At 41.8% G+C, this 14,542-nt stretch overlaps 1 protein-coding gene across 7 annotated transcripts in view; it reads right to left on the bottom strand.

Moving 5' to 3' along the window:
* Nucleotides 1-14,542, bottom strand: part of LOC141048597 (excitatory amino acid transporter 1-like) — a 260,918-nt gene that overhangs the window by 150,113 nt on the left and 96,263 nt on the right. For 2 of the 7 annotated variants that reach the window (XM_073544359.1, XM_073544367.1), the window contains exon 2: nucleotides 6,969-7,050. The exons of the other annotated variants lie outside the window; for them this stretch is intronic. The gene's annotated coding sequence lies outside the window, so the exon portion shown is untranslated. The remainder of the gene's footprint in view (nucleotides 1-6,968; nucleotides 7,051-14,542) is intronic. 7 annotated transcript variants of the gene reach the window in all.

Raw genomic sequence — 14,542 nt, forward strand, 5'->3', positions numbered from 1 at the left:
TCGCAGGCAAACTAGTTTGAGAGGAGGCTCCTCCCACCTGCATGAGTTCGTCTGTCTGCACCAGTGTGTCCTCCTCCCTAGAAAAGAGCAGCAGGGGGTAGATTTGGTGTATGTCTCTCCTTTAGGGGTCTAACCACCCAGATAGCAAGGGCCATGGCAGCCTCCAATGACCCAGGAGTAGCATACTGCAACAGAGTATCCTGAAGCCTAGCTGACAGACCATGACAAAAATGGCTCCTAAGAGCAAGGTCGTTCCACTGCTTGTCAGTAGCCCATCTCTGGAACTTTGAGCAGTACTCCTCAGCCGGCCGGTCCCCCTGCTTGATCTTACAGAGTCGTGACTCAGCCAGGGAGACGTCATCAGGATCCCCATACACTGGCGCCAATGCCGCAAAAAGCTCGTCCACCGATAGCAAAGATGGTGAATCAGTCGGCAGGAAGAAGTCCAGGATTGGGGATCACCCTTGAGAAGGGAGACTAAAATCCCCACATGCTGCTCCTCACTTCCTGAAGAACGAGGGTGAAGCCTGAAATACAATTTACAGGCTTCTTTGAAGACCATAAATTTAGCTCTCCTTCAAGAAAATCTGTCACAATCTTACACCTACAGTAGATGTTTCATGCTCCAGGATGGCAAATAACAAGGAAATAATTCATATATCAAGAGGTGTGGCAAGGTGTACTCTGCCAAACCCCAATGATTTAAAGCATGTCCCATAATGCCTATATCTGAATACGTCTTACACAATTTAGCATAACTCAGAATACAAGCCAAAGATACATACCGGTAAATAATTTTCAATTCAGCATTGGAAACAGTCAATGAACTTGTCATTTCTAAAGATATGTAGATATGAAGTTTTTTGAAGTGTCTTTAAAAGGGAATATGTCAGTAGGATCAACCCTCCTAAGCTGTCTATATGGACATGTAGGTCATAGAAAGTTGAATAAAATGATACCTTGATGTCTGTGATCTGATGCCTTAATCCCTAGAAATCCATGTTTTTCTTATATGTAAATGAGCTGCTCAGGACTATGAGCTGGACACAGATTTCCCTGAGAATCTGCCTCCAGGGATTATTTTAAATGAAAGGAGGCGTTATCAATGTTATTTTATTCCACTATCTCTGACTTACATGACCATAGACTGCGAAAAACACCTGAAAAATATTGCTCAAAAACTGTTTGAAAGACTCTTCCTATTTATTTCTATCGTAAAACCACTTTGCTGGTTATATGTTCAGTCTTTCGAGGGTTTTGTTTTTTGAAAAATGCCTCGTGAGAGAATAAAAACAGCATGTCATCTGAAGTGCATCTTGATAGAAAATTAAAAAAAATGCTTTAGGAAAAAAAGCTTCTAAAATGCTTTAAAAAAAAAAAAAAAGAAGAAGCAATTATCACCGTGATCTCAAAAAATAATTGTGACCCTGAAAACGTCACCAATTACCGTCCCATCTCACTCCCAAATACAGATCTAAAAATCATTGCCAAAATCATTACCTCAAGACTCCAAAAAATTTCACCTAGACTCCTACGCAAAGACCAGGTGGGCTTCTTCCCTGGAAGAGGAACTTCAGATGCCACAAGGCGTGCCATAAATCTGATACATCACATAGAACAAAGTAAACTCCCGGCTCTGATGGTCGCTGTCGACGCCAAAAAAGCGTTCGACAGAGTCCATTGGGGCTATCTTTTCCAAACTCTTAAAAAATTTGGATTTGAATGTAACATTTACAACTCCATTGCATCTCTCTACTCCAATCCCTCAGCGAAAATCATGACCAATAATGTCCTTTCAGATAAAATCATAGTTACCAATGGCACAAGACAAGGATGTCCCCTATCCCCCCACCCTCTTCGATCTTTACATAGAACCCCTAGCTGAAAAAATTCGATCGAACTCTTTAATTAATGGAATTCTTGCTCGACAAAAACAATATAAAATCTCCCTATTCGCAGACGATATCCTCATTACAATTTCTAACCCACTGGATTCAATCAGAAACCTACTAGACACAATTAAACTCTTCTCCACTTCTTATTACAAGATAAACTTGACTAAAACCCAAATTCTACATTTCAACCTTACACGACTAACTCTAAAAATCTTAAAATCAGAGTTTAAACTGATCTGGGACAATGACAATATCGAATATCTAGGTATTAAACTCACCAGACCTCTTACATGCATTGTAGATATTAATATTAACAATATCTTTAAGGCTATGTGCCCACGTTAGTGTTTTTAAAAGCTCAGGAAACTGATCCCCTTCCCAGAAAACGCGAGTCTTTTTTCTGCGCGTTTCTTGCGCATTTTTTTGCAAAAAAGATGTGCGTTTTGATGCGGTTTTTGACGCGCGTTTTCTGGGAACATTGGGGAAAGCTAAAAACGCTCAGCAATGCGGAAATTAATGAGCATGCAGCGTTTTTAGCCGCTAAGCGATTCCTGAGCGGTTAAAACCGCATGCATTGGCACAAAAAGCCAAAAATGCATGCAAATTAATGTGAAGCTTCTTTTAAGCGTTTCTGCAGCGTCTGAGCCGGCACAAACGATGCGGAAACGCTTAAAAAAAACGCAACGTGGGCACACAGCCTGAAACATTGCAGACTGACACCCAACATCTGGCAAAGATAGAAATTTCATGGCTAGGTAGAATTACAGCCTACAAAATGTCCCTTCTACCAAAACTTCTATACATCTTTAGATCTATCCCCATATCCATACCAAAGAGATGGTTACAAAAACTCCAATCTCAACTAATTTCCTTCATCTGGGCAAAACAAAAACCTAGAGTAGCTAGGTCGATTTTAGAGAAGAACAAAAAACGAGGTGGACTCTCCCTTCCAAACCTAACCACCTACCACCATGCCACACTAATTAAACTTACTCATGACTGGTGGACAGAAAAATAAAAAGCCAACATGGCTAATGCTAGAAGATCCTACAAAATCCAAAGGTACACTCAGTCTATTCACCCTCTCTTATGTGACAAAACTAAGAAACTACCGGAGGAAATCATAGTCAAATCTGCAATTCTCTCTTGGAAAGCTCTATTGAAATTCCCTCAAATCTTTTCCCGTGGTCACTCCTACTTGGATAGATATCCAAACTGGAGCAAGTTCAAAAAAGAACGACCAGAATGGTGACCGGTCTGCAAACCCTGTCTTATGAGGAAAGGTTGCAGAATTTGGGAATGTTTAGTTTTCAAAAGAGAAGACTGAGAGGAGACTTAATAGCTGTCTACAAATATCTAAAGGGCTGTCACATTGTAGAAGGATCATCTTTATTCTCATTTGCACAAGGAAAGACTAGAAGCAATGGGATGAAACTGAATGGGAGGAGACACAGATTAGATATTAGAAAAAACTTTTTGACAGTTAGAGTGATCAATGAGTGGAACAGGCTGCCACGAGAAGTGGTGAGTTCTCCTTCAGTGGAAGTCTTCAAACAGAGGCTTGACAGACATCTGACTGGGATGATTTAGCGAATCCTGCTTTGAGCAGGGGGTTGGACCAGATGGCCCAGGAGGTCCCTTCCAACTCTAAGATTCTATGATTCTATATAGGTATTTTTTGAATTTTTAGCTACAAGAATTAAACTTAACTCAAGGAGACTACAAGGCATTCAATATATGTCAGATATAATCGATGAGAATAACAAACTAATTCCCTTCCAACTTATTAGAGAGAAATTCAAGCTTGACCTTACAGAAGAGACAACATGGAAGAAAATCCAAGACCTCATAAACTCAACTTTTTTCTTCCACAAAACCTTCAGCAGATGTTCAAATATCCCTGAACTCTCCTCTTCTGGAAAACTAGCCACATATATCATAACCTCAACCAGGATACTCACTTTTCACACACCCCTAACCTAAAAGCTTGGGAACTGGAATTGAACATTAACATCACAACTGACCTCCTACACACTTAAGTCTATCTACTCCTTCATTCCTAGTTCATCTCTTGTAGAAACCCACTACAAAATATATACTCGTTGGTATTACACCCCTCTTAAACTACATAAAATTCAAAATACAAACCCCCTTATGCTGGAGAAATTGTCAAGCTACTGGAAGTTTAACGCATATCTTCTGGAGCTGTCCACATCTTAAAAACTTTTGGGGTGCATTAGAAACCCTAATTAATAATATTACTAACCTGAAATTACAACTATCTCCGGAACTAGTACTCCTCCTGGATGGTCTAGACACCATCCCGCATATATATAGACCTATAGTTTCGCATATATTACTTACAGCGAAAAACTACATTGCCGCCCTTTGGAGAGACCCTATTCCTCCAACACTAGACAAAGTAATAGACAAAATCTCCTCTCACAACACGTATGAATACACGTTCGCCCTCAGCAACAATATCTTACAAAAATACTCAAAAAAATGGAACCACTGGAACCGTTTTATGTCTTCAACTAATTTACCCAATATGCCTTCAGGATCCTAACGTTGTATCACTTGGACCTAATCGATTAGTATGAATGATCTTCATTAGAAGAACTTATACCTCATCATGGCAAACGGACTTTTGTTCCAACACATAGTGGGCATAACCACCTACCCTTCTGCCCAATTAACCCATCCCTTTCCTTCTTTTAAAACACTAATGCTTCCATCCATGAAAATAGTTGTGTTACGACACCAATTTTAACCCCTTAGCAACAGCCAGTTTGCAGCTTAATGACCAGGCCAATTTTTACAATTCTGACCACTGTCCCTTTATGAGGTTATAACTCTGGAATGCTTTAATGGATCCCGCTGATTCTAAGATTATTTTTTCGTGACATATTGTACTTCATGTTAGTGGTAAAATTTCTTCGATAAGTCTTGTGTTTATTTATGAAAAAAACGGAAATATGGTGAAAATTTAGAAAATTTTGGAATTTTAAAACTTTAAATTTTTATGCCCTTAAATCAGAGAGATGTGTCACACAAATTTCTTAATAAATAACATTTCCCACATGTCTACTTTACATCAGCACAATTTTGGAAGCAAAATTTTTTTGTTAGGAAGTTATAAGGGTTAAAAGTTGACCAGCGATTTCTCATTTTTATAACAAAATTTACAAAACCATTTTTTTTTGGGGACCACATCATATTTAAAGTAATTTTGAGGGGTGTACATGACAGAAAATACCCAAAAGTGGCACCATTCTAAGCACTAGACCCCTCAAGGTGCTCAAAACCACATTCAAGAAGTTTATTAACCCTTTAAGTGCTTCACAGGAACTAAAGCAATGTGGAAGGAAAAAATTAACATTTAACTTTTTTTTGCAAAAAATTTACTTCAGAACCAATTTTTTTTAATTTTACAAGTGTTAAAAGAGAAAATCAACCACAAAATTTGTTGTACAATTTCTCCTGAATACGCCGAAACCCCATATGTGGGGGTAAACCACTTTTTCAGCACACGGCAGAGCTGGCAAGGGATGGAGCGCCGTTTGACTTTTTCAACGCAGAATTGGCTGGAATTGAGATCGGATGCCATGTTGCGTTCGGAGAGCCCTAAATGTGCCTAAACAGTGGAAAACAACAACAAGTGACCCCATTTTGGAAACTAGAACCATTAAGGAACTTATCTAGATGTGTGGTGAGCACTTTGAACCTTCAAGTGCTTCACAGAAGTTTATAACGTAGAGCCGTGAAAATAAGAAATCTATTTTTTTTCCACAAAAATGATCTTTTCGCCCCCAAATTTTTATTTTTACAAGGGTAACAGGAGAAATCATACCCGCACAGTTGTTGTGCGATTTGTCCTGAGTACGCTGATACCCCATATGTGGAGGGGAACCACTGTTTGGGTGCATGGGAGAGCTTGGAAGGGAAGGAGTGCCATTTTGGAATGCAGACTTTGATGGAATGGTCTGCGGGCATCATGTTGCGTTTGCAGAGCCCCTGATGGGCCTAAACAGTGGAAACCTCCCACAAGTGACCCCATTTTGGAAATTAGACCCCCTAAGGAACTTATCTAGATGTGTGGTGAGCACTTTGAACCCCCAAGCGCTTCACAAAAGTTTATAAACGCAGAGCCGTGAAAATAAAAAGTCTTTTTTATTTCCACAAAAGTGATTTTTTTAGACCCCAATTTTTAGACCCCCAAAGTTGGTAAATAGTGGAAACCCCTCAATTCTTGCTCCAACCCTAACCCCAACACACCCCTAACCCTAATCCCAACCCTAACCCTAATCCCAACCCTAATCCTAACCCTAATCCTAGTTCGCCCTAACCCTAATTCTAACCCTAGCCGTGACCCTAGCCCTAACCCTAGCCCTAGCCCTAACCCTAGCCCTAACCCTAGCCCAACCCCAACCCTCACCCTAGCCCAACCCTAACCTTAACCCTAACGGAAAACTGAAAAAAAATATTTTCTTTATTTCATTATATTTGCCTATATAAGGGGGTGATAAACAGGGGGGGTTATGTACTATTTTTTTATTTTGATCACTATGATCGTTTATCATAGTGATCAAAATAATGAATGGAATCTGCCAGCCGGAGCCGGCAGATTCCCGGCGGGCGCACTGCGCATGCGCCCTCCATTTTCAAGATGGCAGCGCCCATCAGAGGACACCGGCGGGACGTGGGACCACCAGGGAGGGGACGGAGGGCCACGGAGAGGTACCGGGGGGGGATCGGGGACCCTATTTCTCTCTCCTCTGATGTGCGTTTTAGTACCCTTAACTACCGCCGTTAAAAGGCGTATCGGCAGTCGTTAAGGGGTTAAACATACCAGCATAAGTCTTTTCTTTATCTTATGCTCCTTATACCTCTAGATGCTAAATTTCTAAATGTGAATTATCAACTAATTATCAGTTATTATATGGTTTATGTTACTTCTGAATTTGTTACAACTGTTGTATAACCACACTTTATTGTAACTTATTTTGATTATAAAAGGGCATTACACCGCGCTATATTGGGAAAATCAAAGGGTAAAAACAGATTACTCACTTGTTAATAGATGGAAAAAACGTGGTGTCCTGAGGCTATTTGCCTTGGCCTGGATATGTATTTTGCCTTTTAATTGAAAAAGCTGACAAAGAAAAAAATAAAATTAAAATAAAGACTTAGGTTTGCTTGAAGGTGAACCCCTTGAGGGTTTTAAAAAACAATGAACTAAACTTACATTAGTGTACCAGACCATGTGGACAGCACACCATGAATATGACTGTTGCTAGGAAATTAGAAGGATAGGTGCCTCTTGATCTTGGTGTGAGTTAAAATACTGAGCAAAAAATGGAATAAATAATGAATAAAAACTATGTACCAAAAAATGTTCCGACAATGATTGGTTAGATGGAGACTGAATGCTAACTTTGCTGACTGCTACTTGCTAAATGCCCTCAGTTTAATCAGGAAACACTTAGAACTGTGAGAGTGCACATGGAGACAGATCACCTGCAACGTGAATAATCATCAGTGACAGCCTGTGATATTTTTTGGTACATAGTTTTTATTCATTATTTATTCCATTTTTTACCCTTTGATTTTCCCAGTATAGCGCGGTGTAATACCCTTTTCTACCAGCTTTTAGCTTATTTAAACAGGCACTAGCACAGAGCCTGTTAAGCACCAGCTGCATCTGGGATTATTTGGAACCCCCCCTTCCTGGTCAAGTGGATTAGCGCCAGTGTGTTATTATATTATTATTATTTTGATTATACTTAAGTTCAACAAATACTTCTTCTTTGCATGTTAAAGTGATTTCACTCAAAAAATTAATTGAATATAAAAAAAAAAAAGTGTTCAATACCACTTCAGGAAATAAATAACTCCACAAAAAAAAAAAAAAAAAAAAAGTATTTGCCAAAGCGGTTTCCACCAGAAAACTCTGTGCACCTTCCCTGTGGGTATGTTCACACTGTGCCTTTTTCTGGCAATAAAAAAAAAAAAAAAAAACAGTTCTTCAAGAAGATGCTTTAGGAAACTTCTCATTTTCTATGGAGTTTTGTAACACTTAAGCATCATTTTTAAGTCCCTCAAAAAAACCAAGGCATCTTCCGGGCTTTTATTTTATCCTTCCATTGACTTCCGTTATAAAGTATTGAGTATCTTCCTAGTGGAAAACACTTGAAAAATGTAAAGACTTGGCATCTTTTGAAAGCTGGAAGCAATTAAAAGAAGCTAAAAAGCCTGAATATATGAAAAGCAAGTTGTTTTTGTATAGAATTGAATAAGTCCATACTTTTGAGGGATTTGTCAGCGCAAAAAATGGCAGAAAAAGATCAAGTGTGAATATAGAGCTTTATGCAGACATCAAAAAAGCAAATGAAACTCGGTATTTCTAGTAAAGAAGTCGTTAATACTCGACCAATTACAGTATGAAGATTAATCCTGTGTATTTAAAATAAGATTGAAAGGAAAGAGTCCACCTTTAATCTAATATATAATCAGGTTTACACAGCATGGTGGTCTTGGATTACTGTTTATAATATATGTTTCAAGGTAGGATTCCAAGAAGAGAATCCAATAAAAAATGGCTTTTTAAGCACCGTTTAGTCACTTGACCCTCCAGTTGAAACCTAAAATATCACTATATATGGCACATTTATGATGAAAACACCTTGTACCCTCCTTAAGAAGCATCCTGAGTAGTGATAAGCGAACATGCTAGGATAAGATGTTATCCAAGCATGCTATTATGCTAACCAAGTGTTTTTGGCGTGCTCGAAAAATATGTTCGAGTCCCTGCAGCTGCATGTCTTGCATCTGTTAGGGTGGTTTCACATTAGCGTTTCAGGCCGCAGCGTCGGTCTGCGCACGGCCGCCGCTAAGCCCCGCCCCCTGCCACGCCTCCTCCAGTAGCTCTGCCTATGGGCGCATGACGCTGCATGCGACCCCTATCTTTAGCACTGGGGATGCAGGCCGTGCGCAGGTATGCGTTTGGCGGCGCATGCGTCCTTTTGACGGTGCGTCGACCAGCACCAAATGCAACCTGTTGCAATTTGTTGTGCTCGGTGCACCGTCAAAAGGACGCATGCGTCGCCAAACGCATACCTGCGCACGGCCTGCATCCCCAGTGCTAAAGATAGGGGACGCAGGTCGCATGCAGCGTCATGCCCCCGTAGGCGGAGCTACCGGAGGAGGCCGACGCTGCAGCCTGAAACGCTAATGTGAAACCACCCTTAGACAGCCGCAACACATGCAGGGATTGCCTGTTTGTTAGGTAATCCCTGCATGTGTTGCGGCTGTCTAACAGCTACAAGACCTGTAGAAGCAGGGATTTGAACATATTTTTTGAGCACACCAAAGACAATCGGATAGCACACCAGCATGCTTGGATAACACCTTATCTGAGCATGCTTACTCATCACTAATTCTGATGCTTTTTCTGCATTTTGGCTCATGGCGCATTTCTTTTATTTTACTTTCCTGTCCAAAAGGTCCAAAAGATCTCCTTCTCTATGCCCCTCTTATCTCCTCTTCCCACAATCGCATATAAGATTTCTCCCATGCATCCCACCTACTCTGGAACTATCTACCATAACACATAAGACTCACGCCTGCCGTGGAAACCTTCAAAAGGAACCTGAAGACCTACCTCTTCCAAGAAGCCTACAACCTGCAGTATCCATTGTTTCACAATACCACTAAACAATCAGCTCTACCCTCGCCTACTGTATCCTCACCCATCCCTTGTAGATTGTGAGCCCTCGCTGGCAGGGTCCTCTCTCCTCCTGTACCAGTCAGTGACTTGTATTGTTTAAGATTATTGTACTTGTATGTATTATGTATACCCCTTCCTTTTCACATGTAAAGCACCATGAAATAAATGGCGCTATAATAATAATAATAATAATAATAATAATAATAATAAAAAAAAAGGTGTGAGGAACTGGCCTTGTTCTAAATACTATTTGACTAATGCACATAGAGCAGAATCTGCATCTCTAAGGAATGCAGACTTTTTCCAGCACAAAGCACTAGTTATGTCACTCTTATTGTTGTGTTATTATAGATTTGCTTGCTCCTCAGTACAGCCTCAGGAATTAATGTCTCCATTCAGTGACAGTAAGCAGAGGAAGATGTGCAGGCTGGATCTCATGCATACTTAAAGCCAGACCCAAGATCGGTAATCAAGGGAAGCAATCATTCCTTTACTCTCGCAAGTGTTCCAGGGGCCTCGAACCATTGTTTTCCCATCCACTAGTCCCATTGTGTGGATGGGGATAGTAGACTCAGTGGAACAGTCACCACAGGATGTCTTAAGTCCCAAGTGATAGGTATGTCCTGAGGAAAATACCTCCACCAATGAACAGTTAGCTTTGTTGAGGAGGGTGTGAACACTTCTGCCAATTGATGGGGCTGATTCCAGGGAGGGAGAACAGCAAGCCACATGTATAGTGAGGGAGTTGGTGCAGTGACGTCAAGGGGCGAGGGATGTATTGATGAGGTCCTGGTGCCCATGTATGGATGGCCTATGGAGTTTGGAAATCAGTTGCCAGCTTAGCTGGATACATGCACTACGGTCATGGGATCTATCATCTGGATTTAAGTAACTATCTCAAGGACTATTGCTGCTGAATACATGTGCTATGATCACGTTAGCTGTTGTCTGGAGAAGTGTGGATTGTGACTGCAGACTATACTGGTGGGAGATACGATACCAAAAGTTGGGAGACAGCGAGTTTTACCTCGTACGGGAGCAGTGGAACTACCAGCCCTGGGGAGGGGATCTTGTGGACTGGGTGCAATGTATTTTAGCCATCTACTTAGAGTTGTTATAAATTCATGGACGTAAGGATTAAAAAAATAGTTGCCTCTTTAAACTGCCTAAGTGATTATTACAACCCACAAACTCAAATCTAAATAGAAGCAGTGTGGGGAGTGTTTAAGGTCTTCTCTATAACATTGTCCATAGCGTTGTTCAAGGTAACTGAGGTTACTTTGTGACACAGAGCACTGGAAGCCTGAAAACAGGAGGTAGCATGATGATTTAGAAGAAGGGCACAAAGTATATTCATTATACATGCTATGTATAATGAATAGTGTTGAGCGATACCGTCCGATACTTAAAAGTATCGTATCGGATGGTATCGGCCGATCTAAAAAAAATATCGGGTATCGCCGATTCCGATACCGGAAGTCCCATTCAAGTCTATGGGACTTCCGGTATCGGAATAAGAAAAACCCTATTTTTGCCTTGTACAGCCTCTCTGGGGTCTGTACGGGCCTTTCGCGGGGCTGTGCCGGCCTGCCGAGGGGTCTGTGCAGGCTCCGGTGGTCTGTGCAGGCCTGCCGGGGGGGCTGTGCCGGCCTGCCGGTGGTCTGTGCAGGCTCCGGGGGTCTGTGCCGGCCTGCCGGGGAGCTGTGCAGGCTCCGGTGGTCTGTGCCGGCCTGCCGGGGAGCTGTGCAGGCTCCGGTGGTCTGTGCCGGCCAGCCGGGGAGCTGTGCAGGCTCCGGTGGTCTGTGCCGGCCTGCCGGTGGGCTGTGCAGGCTCCGGGGGTCTGTGCAGGCATCGTCCGATGGGACTACAAGTCCCATCGGGCGATGCCTGCTACCATGACAGTGATTGACACATTAGCCAATGATGGGACAGTAGTAGTCCCATCATCCGGCTAATGTGTTGAATGTAAAAAAAAATAAATAAAAAAAAAAAAATTACATGCTACATACATACAACATGCATACTACATATATACTACATGTAACATACATACTACATATATACTACATGCAACATGCATGCTACATACTACATGCATGCTACATACTACATACATACTACATACATATTACATATATACTACATGCATGCAACATACATACATACAACATATATACTACATGCATGCAACATGCATACTACATATATACTATATATACTACATGTAACATACATACTACATATATACTACATGCTACATACATGCTACATACTACATACATAATTCATATAAACTATTTCCCACGCAGCAATGGCATAAAGTGAGACTAGGGACTTTTTTTTTTTTTAAAGTGGTGGAGGAATACAGTGCGGAAGGATACCTACCTTCCGTCATTGTATTCCTGGAGCTGGTAGAGAACGGTAGCATCAGCTGATGCTGCTGTTCTCCACGCAAGATGGACGTGGGACCCTCGTGGACTTCTGCGGATTGGGGTAAGTATATTGGTGTTTTTTTATTTTGATATTTATTCCTCAAGGGGACAATGGCTTCGAGGATCAAAGTGACAAGTGACGGTAAGTATGTACTCTATGTTATATGTACTGTATGTCTATATGTATGTATTGTATGTAGTATATATGTATGTTGCATGCATGTAGTATATATGCAGTATATATGTAGTATGCATGTTGCATGCATGTGGTATATATGTAGTATGTATGTAGCATGTATGTAGTATGTAGCATGTATGTTGCATGTATGTAGCATGTAGTGTGTATGTAGCATGTATGTAGTGTGTATGTTGCATGTATGTAGCATGTAGTGTGTATGTTGCATGTATGTAGCATGTAGTATATATGTAGTATGTATGTTACATGTAGTATATATAGTATATATGTAGTATGCATGTTGCATGCATGTAGTATATATGTTGTATGTATGTTGCATGCATGTAGTATATATGTATTATGTATGTAGTATGTATGTTGCATGTAGTATATATGTAGTATGTATGTTACATGTAGTATATATAGTATATATGTAGTATGCATGTAGTATATATGTTGTATGTATGTTGCATGCATGTAGTATATGTAGTATATATGTAGTATGTAGCATGTAGTATGTATGTTACATGTAGTATATATGTAGTATGCATGTTGCATGCATGTTGTATGTATGTTGCATGCATGTAGTATATATGTATTATGTATGTAGTATGTATGTAGCATGTATGTAGTATGTAGCATGTATGTAGCATGCATGTAGTATGTAGCATGTATGTATGCATGTTGCATGTAGTATGTATGTTACATGTAGCATGTATGTAGCATGTATGTAGCATGTATGTAGCATGTAAATTTTTTTTTTTTTTTTTTACATTCAACACATTAGCCGGATGATGGGACTACTACTGTCCCATCATTGGCTAATGTGTCAATCACTGTCATGGTAGCAGGCATCGCCCGATGGGACTTGTAGTCCCATCGGACGATGCCTGCACAGACCCCCGGAGCCTGCACAGACCACCGGCAGGCCGGCACAGCCCCCCGGAGCCTGCACAGACCACCGGCAGGCCGGCACAGCCCCCCGGCAGGCCGGCACAGACCACCGGCAGGCCGGCACAGCCCCCCGGCAGGCCGGCACAGCCCCCCGGAGCCTGCACAGACCACCGGCAGGCCGGCACAGCCCCCCGGCAGGCCGGCACAGCCCCCCGGAGCCTGCACAGACCACCGGCAGGCCGGCACAGCCCCCCCGGCAGGCCTGCACAGACCACCGGCAGGCCGGCACAGACCCCCGGAACGGTCGGCACAGGCCCCCCGAAGGCCCGAACTGACGGCGCATCATGATGCGCACAGACAGCGCATCATGATGACGTCATTTCGGCAGCCAATCAGAGCCACAAAAGTGGCTCATTGCATTTTGGACTTCCGATTCCGGTATCCGATAAGAAAAAAGTATCGGTACTCGGTATCGGAATTCCGATACGGCAAATATCGCCGATACCCGATACTTGCGGTATCGGAAAGCTCAACACTAATAATGAAATTTTCCGTATTAGCTTTAGGGTTGCTAAAATTTGGCACAAAGCTATTGCTACGATCTGTATCTAGCATCTGTGAAATTCTTAGGAAACAGCTGAAATCTTCAGCTTCCACTTAATGTAATAAAACAACACCTTTGAGCAGTCCTTTTGCCAAGTGCAATAAATTGCAACCAAGGTGTACTGGCATGACCAATATAGGAATGTAACGAGTAAGTGATCGCTCTCTTACTTCCTGGTGATTTGTCAGCAGGAATTGGCTATCAGCAATTGGATCCATGAGAAATTATTATAGAAATTAGTTATTAAAGGGCTTGTCTGGCCTTCGGCACTCTGTGTGACTGCAGACTTGTGAATCCTCACATCGCAAGTGTAATGTTGGTGGGTGTGGACCCACTGTTCCTAAGCGTGAATAAGCGACTACCTGGTTTTTGCTTTGACCTCTTGTGGTGAGGTTAGGTTTGGCTGCAGGTAGTCGCCAGGTACCAATCCAAGGCATTCCCTGGGTCCGGGGAAGATGACCAGAGTGTCAGAGGCACGGGTTTGTGGTACAGAAGGGCAAAGACTAAATGTGGTCAGATGGTTCAAGGTCAGGGCAGGCAGCACAGGATCAGTAGGAGTAGAAGAGGTCAGGAGAGAAGAGGCCAGGCAGGATGAGAGAACTAGCTGAGTCGGCAACGGGAAGCAAAATACAATAGAAAGCATACACATGAACAAACAGTGTTGGAACCAAACATTCAGGCAGTAAATATGGCATTATATCAGGTGTTTGATGTTGTCTTTTGAATCAAAGATAGGGGTCGATTTATTAAGTATGGCGTTGCACCGCCAGTCTCAAGAAGGACTCGCTAAAGTACAATGTTCAAAAATTAATT

Source organism: Dendrobates tinctorius, unplaced genomic scaffold, assembly GCF_039654945.1.
Source record: "Dendrobates tinctorius isolate UK_male_01 unplaced genomic scaffold, ASM3965494v1 ptg000011l, whole genome shotgun sequence".
NCBI classification, from domain to species: Eukaryota; Metazoa; Chordata; class Amphibia; order Anura; family Dendrobatidae; genus Dendrobates; species Dendrobates tinctorius.